Source organism: Bufo gargarizans, chromosome 1 (genome assembly GCF_014858855.1).
Source record: "Bufo gargarizans isolate SCDJY-AF-19 chromosome 1, ASM1485885v1, whole genome shotgun sequence".
NCBI classification, from domain to species: Eukaryota; Metazoa; Chordata; class Amphibia; order Anura; family Bufonidae; genus Bufo; species Bufo gargarizans.
In genome coordinates this window covers 624,658,826-624,671,163 of record NC_058080.1, presented here as the reverse complement: position 1 = coordinate 624,671,163, position 12,338 = coordinate 624,658,826, and the positions used below count along the sequence as shown (strand labels likewise).

Sequence of the window (12,338 nt, the reverse complement as noted above, 5' to 3'; positions counted from 1 at the left end):
AAGTCCTGCAGTTTAGTGTCGGGGGCTCTCTTCTCATAAAAACACTGGGCTCTGGTGTGTAGTTTCAGCGCAGTGTAGTAGCCAAATACCACAACAATGTTTTGTGCTGTTTTGGCTATTAGTGTTATAGATCTGTGGATTTTTAAAGGGTCACTGACTTTTCAAAAGACGTTTGGTATCGAGTTGTATAAATTTTGATTGGTGGGGGTATAACTGCTGAGACCCCCCCCATCAATCTGTAGCCTGCTCTCTCTCCTCGCTGAGTGAGACTGGTTCCACAGAAATCTATGGACCCATCTCAGATCAGTCTTCAGGAGAGAGAGCTCTATGTGCGTGCTTCTGTCCTCTAGGTCTAGGGATCGGTGGGAGTCTCAGCGCTCAGACCCCCACCGATTTAAACTTTTAATAGTGACCCTCTAGCTTCTAGTTTTTGCCAAGCCACACCTGTCTTTTATTTTAAGCCACTCATTTTTAGTGATCTTGATGCAGTTGATTTTTCTAAAACTAGATGCACCAACGTGCACTGGAAATGTGCCAGATTATGCCAATTTCCATTACATGGCAGATTTTACAAGGTATAGGTACACTCAAGTTAGTAAATGTTTGCCAATAATCTATATCAAACCAAAATTGACCATAACTGCAACTTAGACACTGGTTGGTATGGTGAAGAAAAACTCCCTGACATTTTCACTTGTGGTTTCCCATTTTTGAGCTTAAAAGGGTCATGTCTCTTGGTAGGTCATCAGTATCTGATCCGTGGGGGATCTCCACCGATCAGCTGTTTGAGTAGACACTGGCGCTCCTGTGACTGCCGTGGTCTTCTCGTTGCTCAAGAAGACCACGGGAGAGAAGGCTGCGGCACTCACCAGAAATATAGAAACATAGAATGTGTCGGCAGATAAGAACCATTTGGCCTATCTAGTCTGCTCAATATACTGAATACTATGAATAGCCCCTGGCCCTATCTTATATGAAGGATGGCCTTATGCCTATCCCATGCATGCTTAAACTCCTTCACTGTATTTGCAGCTACCACTTCTGCAGGACGGCTATTCCATGCATCTACTACTCTCTCAGTAAAGTAATACTTCCTGATATATTAAACCTTTGCCCCTCTAATTTAAAACTATTTCCTCTTGTAGCAGTTTTTCTTCTTTTAAATATTCTCTGCTCTTTTTATCTTGTTGATTCCCTTTATGTTTTTAAAAGTTTCTATCATATCCCCTCTGTCTCGTCTTTCTTCCAAGCTGTACATGTTAAGGTCCTTTAATCTTCCCTGGTAAGTTTTATCCTGCAATCCATGTACTAGTTTAGACGCTCTTCTCTGAACTCTCTCCAAAGTATCAATATCCTTCTGGAGATATGGTCTCCAGTACTGTGCACAATACTCCAAATGAGGTCTCACTAGTGCTCTGTAGAGCGGCATGAACACCTCCCTCTTTCTACTAGTAATGCCTCTCCCTATACACCCAAGCATTCTGCTAGCATTTCCTGCTGCTCTGTGACATTGTCTGCCTACCTTAAAGTCTTCTGAAATAATGACCCCTAAATCCCTTTCCTCAGATACTGAGGTTAGGCCTGTATCACTGATTTTATATTCTGCTCTTGGGTTTTTACGCCCCAGGTGCATTATCTTGCACTTATGAACATTAAAATTTAGTTGCCAGATTTTTGACCATTCCTCTAGTTTTCCTAAATCCTTTTCCATTTGGTGTATCCCTCCAGGATTATCAACCCTGTTACAAATCTTTGTGTCATCAGCAAAAAGACACACCTTACCATCGAGGCCTTCTGCAATTTCACTGACAAAGATATTAAACAATATGGGTTCCAGAACAGACCCCTGAGGTACCCCACTGGTAACAAGACCATGTTCTGAATATTCTCCTTTGACTACAACCCTCTGTTGTCTGTCCCTCAGCCACTGCCTAATCCATTCAACAATATGGGAGTCCAAGCTCAAAGACTGCAATTTATTAATAAGCCTTCTATGTGGGACAGTATCAAAAGCCTTACTGAAGTCTAGATATGCGATGTCTACTGCACCTCCTCCATCTATTATTTTAGTCACCCAATCAAAAAAATCAATAAGATTAGTTTGACATGATCTCCCTGAAGTAAACCCATGCTGTTTTCATCTTTCAATCCATGGGATTTTAGATGTTCCACAATCCTCTCCTTAAGTAAGGTTTACATTAATTTCCCCACTATTGATGTCAGGCTTACTTACCAGAGTAGTGCTGGTGCCTTCTTGAACAGCTGATTGGTGGGAGTCCCGGGTGTGGGACCCCCACCGATCAGATACTGATTACCTATTCTAAGGATAGGTCATCAATAGAGATGAGCGAACTTCTGTTTTAAGTTCGGCGTCTAAAGTTCGGGTTTGGATTAGCGGAGAATCCCGATCTGGAACCGGATATGGATTCCGACTTCCGTTGTGGTCCGTGGTAGCGGAATCAATAATCGGCCATTATTGATTCCGCTACCACGGGCCACAACGGAAGTCGGAATCCATATCCGGTTCCAGATCGGGATTCTCCGCTAATCCAAACCCGAACTTTAGACGCCGAACTTAAAACAGAGGTTCGCTCATCTCTAGTCATCAATTATAAACTCCCAGAAAACCCCTTTAATCATTTCTTTTCATGCTGCTTTTTGGCTAAAAAATGATAGTGTATTACTTATTTGATTGACGCGTGTGCCATGCTTTGTTTTTCTTTTTTCCATTATCTAGAAGTCGCGAGTTCTTTCTATTTGTATTGCTTGGGAAGCGGGATAAGATTTGACGGTGCTTTTGTTTGTCTTGGCAATATGCACGTTGTACAAATGTCGAGTGCACCAGTATTTGCTGAGAAAAACTTTGTCACAAGATCATTTGTCATTTCCTTGATAGAACTGCTTCAGTAGTTATGTTCCTCTTGTTCTCCATCACTGCTATCAGTAGATCAGCATGTTATGACAAATGAGGCCTAAAAGTCTAGTTTTTATGACAGATGGTGTGCATTGATGATTTGATAACTATAAAGCAGTTAGATGCACTAGCAACTGGCTTGTTTTCAAGACATGAGGTTTTATTCCACATATTTTTTCAAGCTTCTTAAAGAGAATACGTCACCGTTTTTTTTTTCCTGCAAATTACTTCTTGATGCAGTGATTTTTTGCTTTATCATTTTTTACTCCCTGCCCTTATTTATTTAATTCCTTATTACTATTACATAGACATATGAGAGTTAATATTTTATTTTTGATGGAAATGTACTTTCTAATGGCACCATTTAAGAAGAAAAAAAGCTTTTTTTTTTTACGGTGGTCCCTATGTGGTAAAATGGGCCTGTTAATTTTAATCTGCGGGTCAGTACTATAAGAGCATTTTTGTTGTTTTTAATATTTTAAAAAATAATAAATTATTTATTTCTTTGCATCCGCCTCCCATAGCTTTTTTTTTATATATACACCTATGATGGTGTGTGGACATAGTGATCTGTAGTTTTATTGAAAACGTTTTGGAATTTGTGTGTGACTTTGACTTTCCATTTAATTTTTTATTTATTTATTTTTTTAAAGTGAGTTCACAAAAAATCTGGCAAATTGACTGTTTTGAGTTTTTTTCAGCCATGTCATTGACCTACGGGATAAATTCTTTTAGATTTTAATATTTCAGGCATTTTGGGACATAGATCTATATTTTTTTTTATTGTTATGGGGATTAAGAATTTATTTGTTTTTAAAAACTTTTGCTTTTTAGCTTTTATTTTATAGTCCCTCTTGGGGACTTTAACATGCAATTGCCCAATCACTTCTCTCATAGAGTGCAATGATTTGCAGCCAATAGCCATTGCAGCCAATAGAAGAGACTCCTCGTTATCTTCATATTATAGCCCTGCCACTGGCAGGGCTTGATAGGGACTTCATTATGGCAGGCCTCAGAGCCTTCAGAAGAGCTGAGACTGCAATTGCGGCTTAACAGATCCTGCCATCTCTAAGTGTGCCTTTCGGGCCCTAGAAAAAGACTTCTCAGATATTGTGGTCAAAATTGACCACAGGATCTGAGAGGTTAAAAGTCTGTAATCGCCCCCCCCCCCTGTTCCCTCCTTCCTTGTTTCTGTTGTTACTCTATCCTCTACTGAGTCTGGGTATACAGTGTCCTATGAATCTACTCGATGTCTTGCCGTCAGGACTTGTGTTCCATGCCGCCTGTGTTGTCAGGCGTTTGCCTCTGATGCTGTACGTATCTTTGCTTTTGTCATGCAGGAACCTGGTTCCCTGGGGCACTGCATTGCTGTTTACGATTGCTGTACTCATTGAGCTCTCTGTATAACATAAGTGTATGCTTATTTTTCTTTGCCATAAACTTCTCAATAAAAAGAGATTTGTTAAAAAAAAAAGTCTGTAATCGGAAGAAGCGGAGCACCCAGAAGAAACCCACGCCAACACGCAGAGCTCCATGGATTTGTTGCCCTGGATCAGATTCAAACCCAAGAAAGGCAACATAGTGACTGTTCTATAATCCTCAGCATCCTATATGAAGCTTGGCCAGAGAATTACTAAGGAAATTTATCTTTTTCAAATATATCAACCATGAATAATGCTGGATGTGTTGGAAGCTTGTAGCCACTCCAATTTATATATCTAATCATCTTTCCTAATGTAAAAGTTCACACGTAACCTATTTGGCCATTTCTTGGTCCCCTAAACGGGAGACGGGCATAGATTCATACAGATGTCAGGTACAATGTGCCATTGTCTGATTTTTCCATTTTACTTTTAATACAACTGAACTCTTCTTTTCTGTGGCAAAGTATGACATTATTACTATGGAAATGAGAATCCCTTTAAAATATTATGTATACTTCCAAAACTTTTTTGATTATATGACCTTCATTTGCATTTTTCCCTCAAACATGAGTTCAATTACGGAGAACTTGTGAAGCCGCTTCTAATAAGATGGACTAATTTGCATGCGCTTGTCAATAAGGCTTTAAGATTGAAAGTGCCTTGACAAAGTTGGTCACGTGGCGAGTAATCCCGCTCTCCCTCTAAATATGTGCAGAGTGAGTTGGGAAAATGTGTGCAATTAAGTAATCTCTCTACAAACCTCTGCGTGATAGAAAATAACAGTTATCAGCAATAAAATTCTTGCACTGACTAACATCTACAGTAATTTGATTTTTGTTTAATTATATGAAGGGAAATTGCCAGGCTGTCTATTTTTGAAGGCTGCCAAAGTGCTAAAGGCTTAATTAGGAAAAAAATGTTTACATGTGATTGATCTCTTCTAATTTCCTCCCAAAATCAGAATCCTAAGTATCTCCATGGCATACCGCTAAATAGTAAGCATGGTGAAAATATATTATTATTTTTTTATTATTAAAGGGACCTTATTGTAAAGTTCCTTAGATGTTCTATCCTTGTCCTAATGTGGAGTATAGCAATGTAGTATGTGAGGTAATTATTTTTACAGCCAAATGAATGGTCCGTGTAAATATATATTTTATTCTATTAACTTTATTCCTGTAGGAAAACGGTAAATGTTTGGACAAAGTTTTCCTCCCTTCCCTGTCATTATCCGATCCACTACCTGACATACCGTAAGATTTTCCCCTGTGCCATATGGCCTAGTGGTCACTCATGGCTCACACACCTAAAGAGTAAGGCTGTGTTCACACCTGCCTTATAGGCTCTATTAGGAGCCTCCGTCGCAGATTCCGCACCAGACCAAGAAAGTACTGCATGTCATTATTTAGTCCACTAAAATGAACAGAAAATAGATCCCATTATAGTTAGTGGGGTCTCTTTGGCACCATTGACCATAGTTATGGTCTGCATCCGGCACTGCGTTATTTGGATTATTCTGCTCCTGTAACAGCAACAGAAACCAATAGCGCCAATGTGAACAAGACCTAAGGTGACTAGAAAGAATAAAGCTACTTTCACACCTGCGTTAGGTGTGGATCCGTCTGGTATCTGCACAGACTGATCCGCACCTATAATGCAAACGCTTGTATCTGTTCAGAACGGATCCGTTTGCATTACCATGAAAGTCAATGGGAGGCGGATCTGTTTTCAATTGCACCATATTGTGTCAGTGAAAACAGATCCGTCCCCATTGACTTACATTGTAAGTCAGGACGGATCTGTTTGGCTCCGCATCGTCAGGCGGAATGGAGGCTGAACGGAGGCAAACTGATGCATTCTTAACAGCTCCTTATCCATTTAGAATGCATTGGGGCTGAACTGATCCGTTTTGGGCTGCTTCTGAGAGCCCCCGAAACGGATCTCACAAGCGGACCCCGAAACACCAGTGTGAAAGTAGCATAAATTGCACCTATTTTTGGCTTTCCAGTTTAGCTGACCATTAATATATATATATATATATATATATATATATATATATATATATATATATATATATATATAATAACTAGATGGGTAAAAAAAAAAAATGAAATCCCTCCCACAAAAAATAAAATAAAATTTTTATATATATATATATATATATATAACTGAAGAAAGATAGGACTGCACTCCGGATAAAAGTGAAATTATGTGAGGCTTTATTCACCCATAGTATGGCAACTTTGCGACGTTTCGGCTCACAAGAGCCTTCTTCCAGCCTGAAGGTGGTGCTCCCTCAGGATTTTTTTCTATCTATATATATATATATATATATAAATAAAAATTTTATTTTATTTTTTGTGGGAGGGATTTCATATTTTTTTTTTACCCATCTAGTTATTATATATATATATATATATATATATATATATATATATATATATATAAAACTAGATGGGTAAAAAAAAAAAAATGAAATCCCTCCCACAAAAAATAAAATAAAATTTTTATATATATATATATATATATATATAACTGAAGAAAGATAGGACTGCACTCCGGATAAAAGTGAAATTCTGTGAGGCTTTATTCACCCATAGTATGGCAACTTTGCGACGTTTCGGCTCACAAGAGCCTTCTTCCAGCCTGAAGGTGGTGCTCCCTCAGGATTTTTTTCTATCTATATATATATATATATATATATATAAATAAAAATTTTATTTTATTTTTTGTGGGAGGGATTTCATATTTTTTTTTTACCCATCTAGTTATTATATATATATATATATATATATATATAACTAGATGGGTAAAAAAAAAAATATGAAATCCCTCCCACAAAAAATAAAATAAAATTTTTATATATATATATATATATATATATATAACTGAAGAAAGATAGGACTGCACTCCGGATAAAAGTGAAATTCTGTGAGGCTTTATTCACCCATAGTATGGCAACTTTGCGACGTTTCGGCTCACAAGAGCCTTCTTCCAGCCTGAAGGTGGTGCTCCCTCAGGATTTTTTTCTATATATATATATATATATATATATATATATATATATATATATATATATAAAAATTTTATTTTATTTTTTGTGGGAGGGATTTCATATTTTTTTTTTACCCATCTAGTTATTTTTTCCTGAGGGATAAATGGCACCAGGGTTGTATACCTATTTGAAATAAACAGGCACCCTCAAAAGCTATGTGAGCAGCTAATGTACCTATCCGTTTGATTCTTTGTGTGTTTTTATAGAGATCAGAGCTCTAGATCCCCTGCTCGTCTCTACACAGCCACAAAGCCACAAAGTTAGAAGCGGTTTTTCTAAGTTCAGCAAATTGCATTAATTTATAATGTAGAGAAAGTTAATACAAGGCACTTACTAATGTATTGTGATTATCCAGATTTCCTCCTTTGTCAAATTAATTTGTTTTACTATCACTTTATACTACTCGTTTCCATGGTTACGACCAGATACAGAAATCCAGCAGCAGTGGCCATGCTTGCACACTATAGGAAAAAGCGCTGGCCTCTCTGGTGGCTGAGATCGTGGAAGCGTGCATACACGCGAATGCGCAGTAGCCCCCGTCCCGACCACCGCTTATCTTGTCCATATTGTCTTCTTTGCTGGCTTGATGTAGTCACATTATACATTGTTTCCAGGGGATTACAGCCACCGCTGCAGCGCAGATACGAGGTAGTCAGGACGGGAGCTACTGTGTAAGGTGTCCGCTCGTGAGCTCCGTTTGAAGGGGCTCACAAGCGGCCCTGAACGCAGCCGTCTGGCCCTAATGCATTCTCAGTGGAGGCGGATCCGCTGAGAATGCATCCGCCTGCCAGCGCTCAGCCTCCGCTCCGCTCAGTGAGCAGACACCTGAACGCAACAAGCAGCGTTCGGGTGTCCGCCTGGCCGTGCGGAGTCGAGCGGATCCGTTCCGACTTATAATGGAAGTCAATGGGGACGGATCCGCTTGAAGATGACACCATATGGCTCAATTTCAAGCGGATCTGTCCCCCATTGACTTTCAATGTAAAGTCTGAACGGATCCGCTCAGGCTACTTTCACACTTAGAAAATGTTTCTAAGTTATAATGCAGACGGATCCGTTCTGAATGGAGCCACCGTCTGCATTAATATGAGCGGATCCGTTCAGAACGGATCCGATCGAACGCTAGTGTGAAAGTAGCCTAAGCTTGTCTATATGCGTTCCGACAGTCACGGCCACCAGAGCAGCTGGCACTTTTTCCTGTAGTGTGCATGCACGACCACCACTGATGGACTGCAGGATAGTCATATCCCCAGGGCATGAGCCATGTATAATGTAATCTGAGTAATTATTGCCGCATCCGCAGCTCCTCTCCCATCCTGGGCTGTGGAGGTAACGTCCCATTCTATAGAGTAGACCAGAAACCTAGTAAAGTATGCAACGTCCACAGATGCAGGATTTTCTGAAGAGGCATTTTCAATTTCCTGATCTGTGCAGCTCTAGGGCATGGTCTCCACATGGTGACCCCAACCTCACCTTCCTGCAGTGTGTAATGGCAACACAAATTTGGGATTAACTTTCAAATTTGGTATTACTTTCAAATTTGTGGAGCCATTGGCCACTGCATTGAGGCTGCCCCATGGAGATCCAGCCTAACATCAAGTGTAACTAGAGAAACTCCTTAATAGTGTACAGTAGTTGCTAGTTATTGCTTTCTCTGTAGGCCTGCAAGGGTACCTTCACATGCGTCAAATTGTGTTACACAAATTTTCTTGCAACTGGTTTGGTGGCGAGCCCCCTTATTTTGAATGTAACTGATTTTCTGTCACAAAAAATTTCTTCAAAAAGATATGCCATGTGCGAATGCACCCAGAGAAACAAGTAGGCAGATGGGATAGAGTAGCACATGAATGCAGGCTCAGACTACACCCTGGGTTTGTCTATCATGGAGACATATACGTAGGTCTGCGTATGAGCTGTAGTTGTTACTACTCAAGACTATTTGCATGGTTGCTTCATTTTTCTTACAGATGCATTAGAGCACAGATAAATATGTTGCACAAGTGCCTCTGATTTTTTTAAAATGTTCTTTTCACAAAGTGTGATGTTGTGAAAGAATTCTAGAAGCATATCCAATGAGTTATCTTAACTGGAGGATACACTTTCCATTTCCTCCTCACCGTTCTTCCAGTTTTAGAAATAACCTTTTTATGGCATTTTCTTGTCTTGTTTGCATTTTCCGTTTAGCCCCTTCTAACCCGACAGCTTAATGCTTCTTGGTTTGCTCCTTGAAGACATGTTCTTTGTTGTATGTCTCCAGAGTATTGTCTGGACCAAGGTATAAATAGTTTATTCCTGAGCAGTGCTTAGAAAAATAGTCATCGCTTGAAATGTTTAAAGAAATAAAATAATTCCCTCTTCTAGCTGGGGGCCAGTTTTCGGGCATGTTCACTTTTAACCGCAATGCTGTGGCTTTTCTGTTTGAAATCCTCAACAGAAACAGTGGCCGGACGCTAAGAGTGCCGGCCACAGTCAGCGCACGCACCAAAAAAGTGTGTGTGTATTTGGGGGCAAACTGCAGCACCCCTGGGGGGTCCATGGTCGCACTGCTGAGTGTTCTGTGATCAGGTTGAAGCCCCCCAAATTTTTTTTCCTAAAACTATCCCTCAGTCTCCCTACCTAATCTAACCTTTCCCTAAACCTGTCCCTGCAAACTTTTGCGTGCCAGATGGCACTATGGTGGCTCACGTGGTGGTGCTGGGCTCAGAGGTGGACGGAAGGGCTCCTCTCTCCACGGAAGCAGTGTGGAGGAGGAGAGCAGAGCTGGGGGAAGGTAACGCCCGCCCGCCCGCCCAGCCAGCCAATAGGATGCGATCCTGAGAGGTGATGTCACCGCCACCTCTCAGGCTATAAGGATGGATGGTAATTGGTGGTGTATTATCACACCACCGATCACCATCCTATTCCGGGTTATCGGGTCACCGGAGACCCGAATGACCCGGAAACACAGCAAACCGCAGGTCTGAATTGACCTACAGTTTGCTGTGATTGCCGATACGGGGGCGTCACCGGCCACCCCTCGGCATTGTCGCAGAGTGCCTGCTGAATGATTTCAGCAGGCACTCTGTTCCGAAATACACAGGGCTTACCTGTACGCCCTGTGTCCTTAAAGGGAACCTGTCACCAGTTTTATGGTGTCCTAACTAAGGGCAACATAAATAAGTGACTGATTCTCTTAGCAAAATGCTGGGTCACTTTCTTTAATTGACCCAGTCAATCTGCCAACATCTTGTATTGAAAATCTCCAGCTCATAATGAGTCCTGACTCCCCCCTACCTGCTGCTGATTGACAGTTTTTTTTTCCATATGAATCAGCAGCAGGTGGGCAGGGGAGTGGCTATAGCTGTTAATTAAATAAACGCTGGACTCAAATCGGCTCATTAGCATGCGGCATGCAGCATCTTTGTGTGTATATTATGAGGTAACTATCTGTCACACCAGTAAGGGCTCTTTCACACCTGCGTTCTTTTCTTCCGGCATAGAGTTCCGTCGTCGGGGCTCTATGCCAGAAGAATCCTGATCAGTTTTATCCTAATGCATTCTGAATGGATAGAAATCCGTTCAGGATGCATCAGGATGTCTTCAGTTCCGGACCGGAACGTTTTTTGGCCGGAGAAAATACCGCAGCATGCTGCGCTTTTTGCTCCGGCCAAAAATCCTGAAGACTTGCCGCAAGGCCGGATCCGGAATTAATGCCCATTGAAAGGCATTGATCCGGATCCGGCCTTAAGCTAAACGTCGTTTCGGCGCATTACCGGATCTGAGGTTTAGCTTTTTCTCAATGGTTACCATGGCTGCCGGGACGCTAAAGTCCTGGCAGCCATGGTAAAGTGTAGTGGGGAGCGGGGGAGCAGTATACTTACCGTCCGTGCGGCTCCCGGGCACTCCAGAGTGACGTCAGGGCGCCCCAAGCGCATGGATCACGTGATCGCATGGCACGTCATCCGTGCGCATGGGGCGCTCTGACGTCATTGTATACTGTAAGTATACCGCTCCCCACTACTACTATGGCAACCAGGACTTTAATAGCGTCCTGGCTGCCATAGTAACACTGAAAGCATTTTGAAGACGGATCCGTCTTCAAATGCTTTCAGTACACTTGCGTTTTTCCGGATCCGGCGTGTAATTCCGGCAAGTGGAGTACACGCCGGATCCGGACAACGCAAGTGTGAAAGAGGCCTAAGTGAATACATCTAAGGTACTTTTTAGTAGTTAATGATTGTATATAGTTAGTTAGATTATAATCAAATATCCACATGACAGGTTCCCTTTAAGAGTTTATGGATATGTCTTCACATAAAAATAGGAATCAATAGGGTCACAATGCAACGCGCATATTTGCAATGACCGTGACACGTAAATCACAAAAAAAATCTAACACTGCCGGATTGTTTTTAAGTCATGTGTTGCAGTCTCGGCATTGAACTGAATGGGTCAGGATTTAGACCAGATGCTATCTGTTTCCAACATGCATCGCATCCAGATGGTTAACTTGCCCGTTTGAAACGAGACCTAAGTAGTAGGTTTTATTCTGCGGAAATAATCATTTCCTAGGAGATATTTGCCGGTTGTGAGGCAAGAATAATAAGAAAAGAAAACAGGTTGTCGCTTGGCCAGTTATCTTGTATTCATTCACTGTGAGCAGGGCAGGAAAATGAAGAACGACTAAGGGTAGCTATACACAGTGCAGAATACGCACTGTTTTGTGGTAAAAATACAGCGTAATACAGTACCAGCAAAGTGAATGAGATTGCACAAAGCTCACATACACTTAGCTTCTTTTTTTTAGGTGCAGAAGTTGACCTGCTTTGCGTATTTCTAAATCTGCTGCATATCAGATGCGGATTGTATTCCCTTTTCAATGCAAGGGTGAGATCTGCTGCAAAACTGTGCAAAGACACGCAAAAACAGGGTTACATAGTGCAGTTTGCGCATTTTGCATTTTTCT

The 12,338-nt window shown here is 41.2% G+C and overlaps 1 protein-coding gene across 2 annotated transcripts in view; it reads left to right on the top strand.

Annotated features, from left to right (window-relative positions):
- Positions 1-12,338, top strand: part of FER (FER tyrosine kinase) — a 239,241-nt gene that overhangs the window by 140,993 nt on the left and 85,910 nt on the right. The gene's annotated exons all lie outside the window — the stretch shown is intronic.